At 47.7% G+C, this 12045-nt stretch overlaps 8 non-coding genes across 8 annotated transcripts; all 8 read left to right on the top strand.

Moving 5' to 3' along the window:
* The first annotated feature begins 990 nt into the window (after window positions 1-990).
* LOC142729972 (U2 spliceosomal RNA) lies at window positions 991-1181 on the top strand. The gene has a single exon (XR_012878652.1). It is a non-coding gene; the product is annotated as a U2 spliceosomal RNA (small nuclear RNA).
* A 1280-nt stretch (window positions 1182-2461) lies between these two features.
* LOC142729970 (U2 spliceosomal RNA) lies at window positions 2462-2652 on the top strand. The gene has a single exon (XR_012878650.1). It is a non-coding gene; the product is annotated as a U2 spliceosomal RNA (small nuclear RNA).
* A 1272-nt stretch (window positions 2653-3924) lies between these two features.
* Window positions 3925-4115, top strand: LOC142729803 (U2 spliceosomal RNA). Its single transcript, XR_012878499.1, has one exon. It is a non-coding gene; the product is annotated as a U2 spliceosomal RNA (small nuclear RNA).
* Window positions 4116-5399: 1284 nt separating this feature from the next.
* Window positions 5400-5590, top strand: LOC142729802 (U2 spliceosomal RNA). The gene has a single exon (XR_012878498.1). It is a non-coding gene; the product is annotated as a U2 spliceosomal RNA (small nuclear RNA).
* A 1304-nt stretch (window positions 5591-6894) lies between these two features.
* LOC142729801 (U2 spliceosomal RNA) lies at window positions 6895-7085 on the top strand. Its single transcript, XR_012878497.1, has one exon. It is a non-coding gene; the product is annotated as a U2 spliceosomal RNA (small nuclear RNA).
* Window positions 7086-8377: 1292 nt separating this feature from the next.
* On the top strand, window positions 8378-8568 carry LOC142729799 (U2 spliceosomal RNA). Its single transcript, XR_012878495.1, has one exon. It is a non-coding gene; the product is annotated as a U2 spliceosomal RNA (small nuclear RNA).
* Window positions 8569-9864: 1296 nt separating this feature from the next.
* LOC142729798 (U2 spliceosomal RNA) lies at window positions 9865-10055 on the top strand. The gene has a single exon (XR_012878494.1). It is a non-coding gene; the product is annotated as a U2 spliceosomal RNA (small nuclear RNA).
* A 1276-nt stretch (window positions 10056-11331) lies between these two features.
* On the top strand, window positions 11332-11522 carry LOC142729796 (U2 spliceosomal RNA). Its single transcript, XR_012878493.1, has one exon. It is a non-coding gene; the product is annotated as a U2 spliceosomal RNA (small nuclear RNA).
* The last annotated feature ends 523 nt before the right edge of the window (window positions 11523-12045 follow it).

Raw genomic sequence — 12045 nt, 5'->3', positions numbered from 1 at the left:
CCACTGATTGATTGATTGATTGATTGATTGATTGATTGATTGATTGATTGATGCAGCACAACAGTCAAATAGTGGAGTGGAGTAGGGGAACAGCAAACAGCCAATAAAGCAGCCCGCCCGCTCGCCTGCCCGCCACAATGGACCTACCTGTGTACACTAGATGGATGTGATGGAATGTACTGTCGTCCCTACATTTCAAGAAGAAGTAAGAATTGCAGTTGCAACAAAGCCTTGCTTGCCTACAAAGAGAGCAGCAATTTGGATTTGTTACTATGTTACCTAGAAGAATAACAAACTGTGCAAGGATGGAGGTTGTAGGAGCAAGGAGAAGTTGTCTGTAAAGTTGGTGGATGCCTATTTTCCATTTTGCAGTCCCTTGTCTCCCTCTTGTGGCCTCCTGGAGGCAACTAGCTGTGCAAAAAAAAGACAGCCTGGCGGCCGGCTGTTGCAGTGTTGCCCTCTCAGGCAACACTGAGTGACTGACTGAGCCTCACCGTCTTATATAAAGTTCAGACGGAACTTTGCACGTGTCATAGTGGAGCCCTCAGGATTCCAGAGCCAGCTTTCTGACATCATAATGGGGCCTCAGAGATAAAAGCCTGGGCCCAGGCAGTGTTGGTCAGTGCTGCTCAGCAGGCAGCACTGGACTGGACTGGATTACAGCTGATACAAGGTGTGAAGGAACAAGGGGTGGCTGTGGGCATGCACTTGCTGCCGCTGCCAGTGTTTATCTGCATGGCAGCAGGGCATTTGGGCGTTGCCAGGAAGGCGTTTTTATGTCGATTCCTCCTCTTTCAGCACTGCATTGTGGTGCAAGCAAAAGAAGCAAATCCTGTCTGGCTTCCTCTCCGGCCTTTATTCACCTCCCGTGTAGCTGTGAGTGTGTGAGCCTGCAGGGCCCCATGGAATTGCCTAGAAGTAGGCTGAATCGCTGCAAGGGCTGAACAGCAGTATCGGGCAGGCTCGGGCAACACGCGGCCCGTTCGGGTTATCGCTTCTCGGCCTTTTGGCTAAGATCAAGTGTAGTATCTGTTCTTATCAGTTTAATATCTGATACGTCCCCTATCTGGGGACCATATATTAAATGGATCTTTAGAACAGGGAGATGGAAATAGAGCTTGCTCTGTCCACTCCACGCATTGACCTGGTATTGCAGTATTTCCAGGACCGGTGCACCCTTTCCTTATGTGTTGACTAAAAGCAGATTCCAAAAGTGTTTTTTGTCTTTGCTATTGTTTCTGTCTTTCTGAAGGGATCTCCCCTTTTAATCCCATTATTTCAACACCTGTTGGACAATGCATGAGTGATAATGAGCTCATTGATTAAATGCAATTAATGAATAGATTGCCACCTCTTGTTGTGTGTCGTCTGTGTTTCTGTGTTTCCGGCATTTCACATTGGAACACCTCATTCACCTTCCTTGTCTTCTCTCCGCCCTCCCTTTTAGGTAAGTTAAAGAGCTGCACCTGAGCCAGCCACTGATTGATTGATTGATTGATTGATTGATTGATTGATTGATTGATGCAGCACAACAGTCAAATAGTGGAGTGGAGTAGGGGAACAGCAAACAGCCAATAAAGCAGCCCGCCCGCTCGCCTGCCCGCCACAATGGACCTACCTGTGTACACTAGATGGATGTGATGGAATGTACTGTCGTCCCTACATTTCAAGAAGAAGTAAGAATTGCAGTTGCAACAAAGCCTTGCTTGCCTACAAAGAGAGCAGCAATTTGGATTTGTTACTATGTTACCTAGAAGAATAACAAACTGTGCAAGGATGGAGGTTGTAGGAGCAAGGAGAAGTTGTCTGTAAAGTTGGTGGATGCCTATTTTCCATTTTGCAGTCCCTTGTCTCCCTCTTGTGGCCTCCTGGAGGCAACTAGCTGTGCAAAAAAAAGACAGCCTGGCGGCCGGCTGTTGCAGTGTTGCCCTCTCAGGCAACACTGAGTGACTGACTGAGCCTCACCGTCTTATATAAAGTTCAGACGGAACTTTGCACGTGTCATAGTGGAGCCCTCAGGATTCCAGAGCCAGCTTTCTGACATCATAATGGGGCCTCAGAGATAAAAGCCTGGACCCAGGCAGTATTGGTCAGTGCTGCTCAGCAGGCAGCACTGGACTGGACTGGATTACAGCTGATACAAGGTGTGAAGGAACAAGGGGTGGCTGTGGGCATGCACTTGCTGCCGCTGCCAGTGTTTATCTGTATGGCAGCAGGGCATTTGGGCGTTGCCAGGAAGGCGTTTTTATGTAGATTCCTCCTCTTTCAGCACTGCATTGTGGTGCAAGCAAAAGAAGCAAATCCTGTCTGGCTTCCTCTCCGGCCTTTATTCACCTCCCGTGTAGCTGTGAGTGTGTGAGCCTGCAGGGCCCCATGGAATTGCCTAGAAGTAGGCTGAATCGCTGCAAGGGCTGAACAGCAGTATCGGGCAGGCTCGGGCAACACGCGGCCCGTTCGGGTTATCGCTTCTCGGCCTTTTGGCTAAGATCAAGTGTAGTATCTGTTCTTATCAGTTTAATATCTGATACGTCCCCTATCTGGGGACCATATATTAAATGGATCTTTAGAACAGGGAGATGGAAATAGAGCTTGCTCTGTCCACTCCACGCATTGACCTGGTATTGCAGTATTTCCAGGACCGGTGCACCCTTTCCTTATGTGTTGACTAAAAGCAGATTCCAAAAGTGTTTTTTGTCTTTGCTATTGTTTCTGTCTTTCTGAAGGGATCTCCCCTTTTAATCCCATTATTTCAACACCTGTTGGACAATGCATGAGTGATAATGAGCTCATTGATTAAATGCAATTAATGAATAGATTGCCACCTCTTGTTGTGTGTCGTCTGTGTTTCTGTGTTTCCGGCATTTCACATTGGAACACCTCATTCACCTTCCTTGTCTTCTCTCCGCCCTCCCTTTTAGGTAAGTTAAAGAGCTGCACCTGAGCCAGCCACTGATTGATTGATTGATTGATTGATTGATTGATTGATGCAGCACAACAGTCAAATAGTGGAGTGGAGTAGGGGAACAGCAAACAGCCAATAAAGCAGCCCGCCCGCTCGCCTGCCCGCCACAATGGACCTACCTGTGTACACTAGATGGATGTGATGGAATGTACTGTCGTCCCTACATTTCAAGAAGAAGTAAGAATTGCAGTTGCAACAAAGCCTTGCTTGCCTACAAAGAGAGCAGCAATTTGGATTTGTTACTATGTTACCTAGAAGAATAACAAACTGTGCAAGGATGGAGGTTGTAGGAGCAAGGAGAAGTTGTCTGTAAAGTTGGTGGATGCCTATTTTCCATTTTGCAGTCCCTTGTCTCCCTCTTGTGGCCTCCTGGAGGCAACTAGCTGTGCAAAAAAAAGACAGCCTGGCGGCCGGCTGTTGCAGTGTTGCCCTCTCAGGCAACACTGAGTGACTGACTGAGCCTCACCGTCTTATATAAAGTTCAGACGGAACTTTGCACGTGTCATAGTGGAGCCCTCAGGATTCCAGAGCCAGCTTTCTGACATCATAATGGGGCCTCAGAGATAAAAGCCTGGGCCCAGGCAGTGTTGGTCAGTGCTGCTCAGCAGGCAGCACTGGACTGGACTGGATTACAGCTGATACAAGGTGTGAAGGAACAAGGGGTGGCTGTGGGCATGCACTTGCTGCCGCTGCCAGTGTTTATCTGCATGGCAGCAGGGCATTTGGGCGTTGCCAGGAAGGCGTTTTTATGTCGATTCCTCCTCTTTCAGCACTGCATTGTGGTGCAAGCAAAAGAAGCAAATCCTGTCTGGCTTCCTCTCCGGCCTTTATTCACCTCCCGTGTAGCTGTGAGTGTGTGAGCCTGCAGGGCCCCATGGAATTGCCTAGAAGTAGGCTGAATCGCTGCAAGGGCTGAACAGCAGTATCGGGCAGGCTCGGGCAACGCGCGGCCCGTTCGGGTTATCGCTTCTCGGCCTTTTGGCTAAGATCAAGTGTAGTATCTGTTCTTATCAGTTTAATATCTGATACGTCCCCTATCTGGGGACCATATATTAAATGGATTTTTAGAACAGGGAGATGGAAATAGAGCTTGCTCTGTCCACTCCACGCATTGACCTGGTATTGCAGTATTTCCAGGACCGGTGCACCCTTTCCTTATGTGTTGACTAAAAGCAGATTCCAAAAGTGTTTTTTGTCTTTGCTATTGTTTCTGTCTTTCTGAAGGGATCTCCCCTTTTAATCCCATTATTTCAACACCTGTTGGACAATGCATGAGTGATAATGAGCTCATTGATTAAATGCAATTAATGAATAGATTGCCACCTCTTGTTGTGTGTCGTCTGTGTTTCTGTGTTTCCGGCATTTCACATTGGAACACCTCATTCACCTTCCTTGTCTTCTCTCCGCCCTCCCTTTTAGGTAAGTTAAAGAGCTGCACCTGAGCCAGCCACTGATTGATTGATTGATTGATTGATTGATTGATTGATTGATTGATTGATGCAGCACAACAGTCAAATAGTGGAGTGGAGTAGGGGAACAGCAAACAGCCAATAAAGCAGCCCGCCCGCTCGCCTGCCCGCCACAATGGACCTACCTGTGTACACTAGATGGATGTGATGGAATGTACTGTCGTCCCTACATTTCAAGAAGAAGTAAGAATTGCAGTTGCAACAAAGCCTTGCTTGCCTACAAAGAGAGCAGCAATTTGGATTTGTTACTATGTTACCTAGAAGAATAACAAACTGTGCAAGGATGGAGGTTGTAGGAGCAAGGAGAAGTTGTCTGTAAAGTTGGTGGATGCCTATTTTCCATTTTGCAGTCCCTTGTCTCCCTCTTGTGGCCTCCTGGAGGCAACTAGCTGTGCAAAAAAAAGACAGCCTGGCGGCCGGCTGTTGCAGTGTTGCCCTCTCAGGCAACACTGAGTGACTGACTGAGCCTCACCGTCTTATATAAAGTTCAGACGGAACTTTGCACGTGTCATAGTGGAGCCCTCAGGATTCCAGAGCCAGCTTTCTGACATCATAATGGGGCCTCAGAGATAAAAGCCTGGGCCCAGGCAGTGTTGGTCAGTGCTGCTCAGCAGGCAGCACTGGACTGGACTGGATTACAGCTGATACAAGGTGTGAAGGAACAAGGGGTGGCTGTGGGCATGCACTTGCTGCCGCTGCCAGTGTTTATCTGCATGGCAGCAGGGCATTTGGGCGTTGCCAGGAAGGCGTTTTTATGTAGATTCCTCCTCTTTCAGCACTGCATTGTGGTGCAAGCAAAAGAAGCAAATCCTGTCTGGCTTCCTCTCCGGCCTTTATTCACCTCCCGTGTAGCTGTGAGTGTGTGAGCCTGCAGGGCCCCATGGAATTGCCTAGAAGTAGGCTGAATCGCTGCAAGGGCTGAACAGCAGTATCGGGCAGGCTCGGGCAACGCGCGGCCCGTTCGGGTTATCGCTTCTCGGCCTTTTGGCTAAGATCAAGTGTAGTATCTGTTCTTATCAGTTTAATATCTGATACGTCCCCTATCTGGGGACCATATATTAAATGGATTTTTAGAACAGGGAGATGGAAATAGAGCTTGCTCTGTCCACTCCACGCATTGACCTGGTATTGCAGTATTTCCAGGACCGGTGCACCCTTTCCTTATGTGTTGACTAAAAGCAGATTCCAAAAGTGTTTTTTGTCTTTGCTATTGTTTCTGTCTTTCTGAAGGGATCTCCCCTTTTAATCCCATTATTTCAACACCTGTTGGACAATGCATGAGTGATAATGAGCTCATTGATTAAATGCAATTAATGAATAGATTGCCACCTCTTGTTGTGTGTCGTCTGTGTTTCTGTGTTTCCGGCATTTCACATTGGAACACCTCATTCACCTTCCTTGTCTTCTCTCCGCCCTCCCTTTTAGGTAAGTTAAAGAGCTGCACCTGAGCCAGCCACTGATTGATTGATTGATTGATTGATTGATTGATTGATTGATTGATTGATTGATTGATTGATTGATTGATGCAGCACAACAGTCAAATAGTGGAGTGGAGTAGGGGAACAGCAAACAGCCAATAAAGCAGCCCGCCCGCTCGCCTGCCCGCCACAATGGACCTACCTGTGTACACTAGATGGATGTGATGGAATGTACTGTTGTCCCTACATTTCAAGAAGAAGTAAGAATTGCAGTTGCAACAAAGCCTTGCTTGCCTACAAAGAGAGCAGCAATTTGGATTTGTTACTATGTTACCTAGAAGAATAACAAACTGTGCAAGGATGGAGGTTGTAGGAGCAAGGAGAAGTTGTCTGTAAAGTTGGTGGATGCCTATTTTCCATTTTGCAGTCCCTTGTCTCCCTCTTGTGGCCTCCTGGAGGCAACTAGCTGTGCAAAAAAAAGACAGCCTGGCGGCCGGCTGTTGCAGTGTTGCCCTCTCAGGCAACACTGAGTGACTGACTGAGCCTCACCGTCTTATATAAAGTTCAGACGGAACTTTGCACGTGTCATAGTGGAGCCCTCAGGATTCCAGAGCCAGCTTTCTGACATCATAATGGGGCCTCAGAGATAAAAGCCTGGGCCCAGGCAGTGTTGGTCAGTGCTGCTCAGCAGGCAGCACTGGACTGGACTGGATTACAGCTGATACAAGGTGTGAAGGAACAAGGGGTGGCTGTGGGCATGCACTTGCTGCCGCTGCCAGTGTTTATCTGCATGGCAGCAGGGCATTTGGGCGTTGCCAGGAAGGCGTTTTTATGTAGATTCCTCCTCTTTCAGCACTGCATTGTGGTGCAAGCAAAAGAAGCAAATCCTGTCTGGCTTCCTCTCCGGCCTTTATTCACCTCCCGTGTAGCTGTGAGTGTGTGAGCCTGCAGGGCCCCATGGAATTGCCTAGAAGTAGGCTGAATCGCTGCAAGGGCTGAACAGCAGTATCGGGCAGGCTCGGGCAACGCGCGGCCCGTTCGGGTTATCGCTTCTCGGCCTTTTGGCTAAGATCAAGTGTAGTATCTGTTCTTATCAGTTTAATATCTGATACGTCCCCTATCTGGGGACCATATATTAAATGGATTTTTAGAACAGGGAGATGGAAATAGAGCTTGCTCTGTCCACTCCACGCATTGACCTGGTATTGCAGTATTTCCAGGACCGGTGCACCCTTTCCTTATGTGTTGACTAAAAGCAGATTCCAAAAGTGTTTTTTGTCTTTGCTATTGTTTCTGTCTTTCTGAAGGGATCTCCCCTTTTAATCCCATTATTTCAACACCTGTTGGACAATGCATGAGTGATAATGAGCTCATTGATTAAATGCAATTAATCAATAGATTGCCACCTCTTGTTGTGTGTCGTCTGTGTTTCTGTGTTTCCGGCATTTCACATTGGAACACCTCATTCACCTTCCTTGTCTTCTCTCCGCCCTCCCTTTTAGGTAAGTTAAAGAGCTGCACCTGAGCCAGCCACTGATTGATTGATTGATTGATTGATTGATTGATTGATTGATTGATTGATTGATTGATGCAGCACAACAGTCAAATAGTGGAGTGGAGTAGGGGAACAGCAAACAGCCAATAAAGCAGCCCGCCCGCTCGCCTGCCCGCCACAATGGACCTACCTGTGTACACTAGATGGATGTGATGGAATGTACTGTCGTCCCTACATTTCAAGAAGAAGTAAGAATTGCAGTTGCAACAAAGCCTTGCTTGCCTACAAAGAGAGCAGCAATTTGGATTTGTTACTATGTTACCTAGAAGAATAACAAACTGTGCAAGGATGGAGGTTGTAGGAGCAAGGAGAAGTTGTCTGTAAAGTTGGTGGATGCCTATTTTCCATTTTGCAGTCCCTTGTCTCCCTCTTGTGGCCTCCTGGAGGCAACTAGCTGTGCAAAAAAAAGACAGCCTGGCGGCCGGCTGTTGCAGTGTTGCCCTCTCAGGCAACACTGAGTGACTGACTGAGCCTCACCGTCTTATATAAAGTTCAGACGGAACTTTGCACGTGTCATAGTGGAGCCCTCAGGATTCCAGAGCCAGCTTTCTGACATCATAATGGGGCCTCAGAGATAAAAGCCTGGGCCCAGGCAGTGTTGGTCAGTGCTGCTCAGCAGGCAGCACTGGACTGGACTGGATTACAGCTGATACAAGGTGTGAAGGAACAAGGGGTGGCTGTGGGCATGCACTTGCTGCCGCTGCCAGTGTTTATCTGCATGGCAGCAGGGCATTTGGGCGTTGCCAGGAAGGCGTTTTTATGTAGATTCCTCCTCTTTCAGCACTGCATTGTGGTGCAAGCAAAAGAAGCAAATCCTGTCTGGCTTCCTCTCCGGCCTTTATTCACCTCCCGTGTAGCTGTGAGTGTGTGAGCCTGCAGGGCCCCATGGAATTGCCTAGAAGTAGGCTGAATCGCTGCAAGGGCTGAACAGCAGTATCGGGCAGGCTCGGGCAACGCGCGGCCCGTTCGGGTTATCGCTTCTCGGCCTTTTGGCTAAGATCAAGTGTAGTATCTGTTCTTATCAGTTTAATATCTGATACGTCCCCTATCTGGGGACCATATATTAAATGGATTTTTAGAACAGGGAGATGGAAATAGAGCTTGCTCTGTCCACTCCACGCATTGACCTGGTATTGCAGTATTTCCAGGACCGGTGCACCCTTTCCTTATGTGTTGACTAAAAGCAGATTCCAAAAGTGTTTTTTGTCTTTGCTATTGTTTCTGTCTTTCTGAAGGGATCTCCCCTTTTAATCCCATTATTTCAACACCTGTTGGACAATGCATGAGTGATAATGAGCTCATTGATTAAATGCAATTAATGAATAGATTGCCACCTCTTGTTGTGTGTCGTCTGTGTTTCTGTGTTTCCGGCATTTCACATTGGAACACCTCATTCACCTTCCTTGTCTTCTCTCCGCCCTCCCTTTTAGGTAAGTTAAAGAGCTGCACCTGAGCCAGCCACTGATTGATTGATTGATTGATTGATTGATTGATTGATTGATTGATTGATTGATTGATTGATGCAGCACAACAGTCAAATAGTGGAGTGGAGTAGGGGAACAGCAAACAGCCAATAAAGCAGCCCGCCCGCTCGCCTGCCCGCCACAATGGACCTACCTGTGTACACTAGATGGATGTGATGGAATGTACTGTCGTCCCTACATTTCAAGAAGAAGTAAGAATTGCAGTTGCAACAAAGCCTTGCTTGCCTACAAAGAGAGCAGCAATTTGGATTTGTTACTATGTTACCTAGAAGAATAACAAACTGTGCAAGGATGGAGGTTGTAGGAGCAAGGAGAAGTTGTCTGTAAAGTTGGTGGATGCCTATTTTCCATTTTGCAGTCCCTTGTCTCCCTCTTGTGGCCTCCTGGAGGCAACTAGCTGTGCAAAAAAAAGACAGCCTGGCGGCCGGCTGTTGCAGTGTTGCCCTCTCAGGCAACACTGAGTGACTGACTGAGCCTCACCGTCTTATATAAAGTTCAGACGGAACTTTGCACGTGTCATAGTGGAGCCCTCAGGATTCCAGAGCCAGCTTTCTGACATCATAATGGGGCCTCAGAGATAAAAGCCTGGGCCCAGGCAGTGTTGGTCAGTGCTGCTCAGCAGGCAGCACTGGACTGGACTGGATTACAGCTGATACAAGGTGTGAAGGAACAAGGGGTGGCTGTGGGCATGCACTTGCTGCCGCTGCCAGTGTTTATCTGCATGGCAGCAGGGCATTTGGGCGTTGCCAGGAAGGCGTTTTTATGTAGATTCCTCCTCTTTCAGCACTGCATTGTGGTGCAAGCAAAAGAAGCAAATCCTGTCTGGCTTCCTCTCCGGCCTTTATTCACCTCCCGTGTAGCTGTGAGTGTGTGAGCCTGCAGGGCCCCATGGAATTGCCTAGAAGTAGGCTGAATCGCTGCAAGGGCTGAACAGCAGTATCGGGCAGGCTCGGGCAACGCGCGGCCCGTTCGGGTTATCGCTTCTCGGCCTTTTGGCTAAGATCAAGTGTAGTATCTGTTCTTATCAGTTTAATATCTGATACGTCCCCTATCTGGGGACCATATATTAAATGGATTTTTAGAACAGGGAGATGGAAATAGAGCTTGCTCTGTCCACTCCACGCATTGACCTGGTATTGCAGTATTTCCAGGACCGGTGCACCCTTTCCTTATGTGTTGACTAAAAGCAGATTCCAAAAGTGTTTTTTGTCTTTGCTATTGTTTCTGTCTTTCTGAAGGGATCTCCCCTTTTAATCCCATTATTTCAACACCTGTTGGACAATGCATGAGTGATAATGAGCTCATTGATTAAATGCAATTAATGAATAGATTGCCACCTCTTGTTGTGTGTCGTCTGTGTTTCTGTGTTTCCGGCATTTCACATTGGAACACCTCATTCACCTTCCTTGTCTTCTCTCCGCCCTCCCTTTTAGGTAAGTTAAAGAGCTGCACCTGAGCCAGCCACTGATTGATTGATTGATTGATTGATTGATTGATTGATTGATGCAGCACAACAGTCAAATAGTGGAGTGGAGTAGGGGAACAGCAAACAGCCAATAAAGCAGCCCGCCCGCTCGCCTGCCCGCCACAATGGACCTACCTGTGTACACTAGATGGATGTGATGGAATGTACTGTCGTCCCTACATTTCAAGAAGAAGTAAGAATTGCAGTTGCAACAAAGCCTTGCTTGCCTACAAAGAGAGCAGCAATTTGGATTTGTTACTATGTTACCTAGAAGAATAACAAACTGTGCAAGGATGGAGGTTGTAGGAGCAAGGAGAAGTTGTCTGTAAAGTTGGTGGATGCCTATTTTCCATTTTGCAGTCCCTTGTCTCCCTCTTGTGGCCTCCTGGAGGCAACTAGCTGTGCAAAAAAAAGACAGCCTGGCGGCCGGCTGTTGCAGTGTTGCCCTCTCAGGCAACACTGAGTGACTGACTGAGCCTCACCGTCTTATATAAAGTTCAGACAGAACTTTGCACGTGTCATAGTGGAGCCCTCAGGATTCCAGAGCCAGCTTTCTGACATCATAATGGGGCCTCAGAGATAAAAGCCTGGGCCCAGGCAGTGTTGGTCAGTGCTGCTCAGCAGGCAGCACTGGACTGGACTGGATTACAGCTGATACAAGGTGTGAAGGAACAAGGGGTGGCTGTGGGCATGCACTTGCTGCCGCTGCCAGTGTTTATCTGCATGGTAGCAGGGCATTTGGGCGTTGCCAGGAAGGCGTTTTTATGTAGATTCCTCCTCTTTCAGCACTGCATTGTGGTGCAAGCAAAAGAAGCAAATCCTGTCTGGCTTCCTCTCCGGCCTTTATTCACCTCCCGTGTAGCTGTGAGTGTGTGAGCCTGCAGGGCCCCATGGAATTGCCTAGAAGTAGGCTGAATCGCTGCAAGGGCTGAACAGCAGTATCGGGCAGGCTCGGGCAACGCGCGGCCCGTTCGGGTTATCGCTTCTCGGCCTTTTGGCTAAGATCAAGTGTAGTATCTGTTCTTATCAGTTTAATATCTGATACGTCCCCTATCTGGGGACCATATATTAAATGGATTTTTAGAACAGGGAGATGGAAATAGAGCTTGCTCTGTCCACTCCACGCATTGACCTGGTATTGCAGTATTTCCAGGACCGGTGCACCCTTTCCTTATGTGTTGACTAAAAGCAGATTCCAAAAGTGTTTTTTGTCTTTGCTATTGTTTCTGTCTTTCTGAAGGGATCTCCCCTTTTAATCCCATTATTTCAACACCTGTTGGACAATGCATGAGTGATAATGAGCTCATTGATTAAATGCAATTAATGAATAGATTGCCACCTCTTGTTGTGTGTCGTCTGTGTTTCTGTGTTTCCGGCATTTCACATTGGAACACCTCATTCACCTTCCTTTGTCTTCTCTCCGCCCTCCCTTTTAGGTAAGTTAAAGAGCTGCACCTGAGCCAGCCACTGATTGATTGATTGATTGATTGATTGATTGATTGATTGATTGATTGATTGATTGATTGATTGATGCAGCACAACAGTCAAATAGTGGAGTGGAGTAGGGGAACAGCAAACAGCCAATAAAGCAGCCCGCCCGCTCGCCTGCCCGCCACAATGGACCTACCTGTGTACACTAGATGGATGTGATGGAATGTACTGTCGTCCCTACATTTCAAGAAGAAGTAAGAA

Source organism: Rhinoderma darwinii, unplaced genomic scaffold (assembly GCF_050947455.1).
Source record: "Rhinoderma darwinii isolate aRhiDar2 unplaced genomic scaffold, aRhiDar2.hap1 Scaffold_737, whole genome shotgun sequence".
NCBI classification, from domain to species: Eukaryota; Metazoa; Chordata; class Amphibia; order Anura; family Rhinodermatidae; genus Rhinoderma; species Rhinoderma darwinii.
This window is presented reverse-complemented; position numbering and strand designations above follow the sequence as displayed.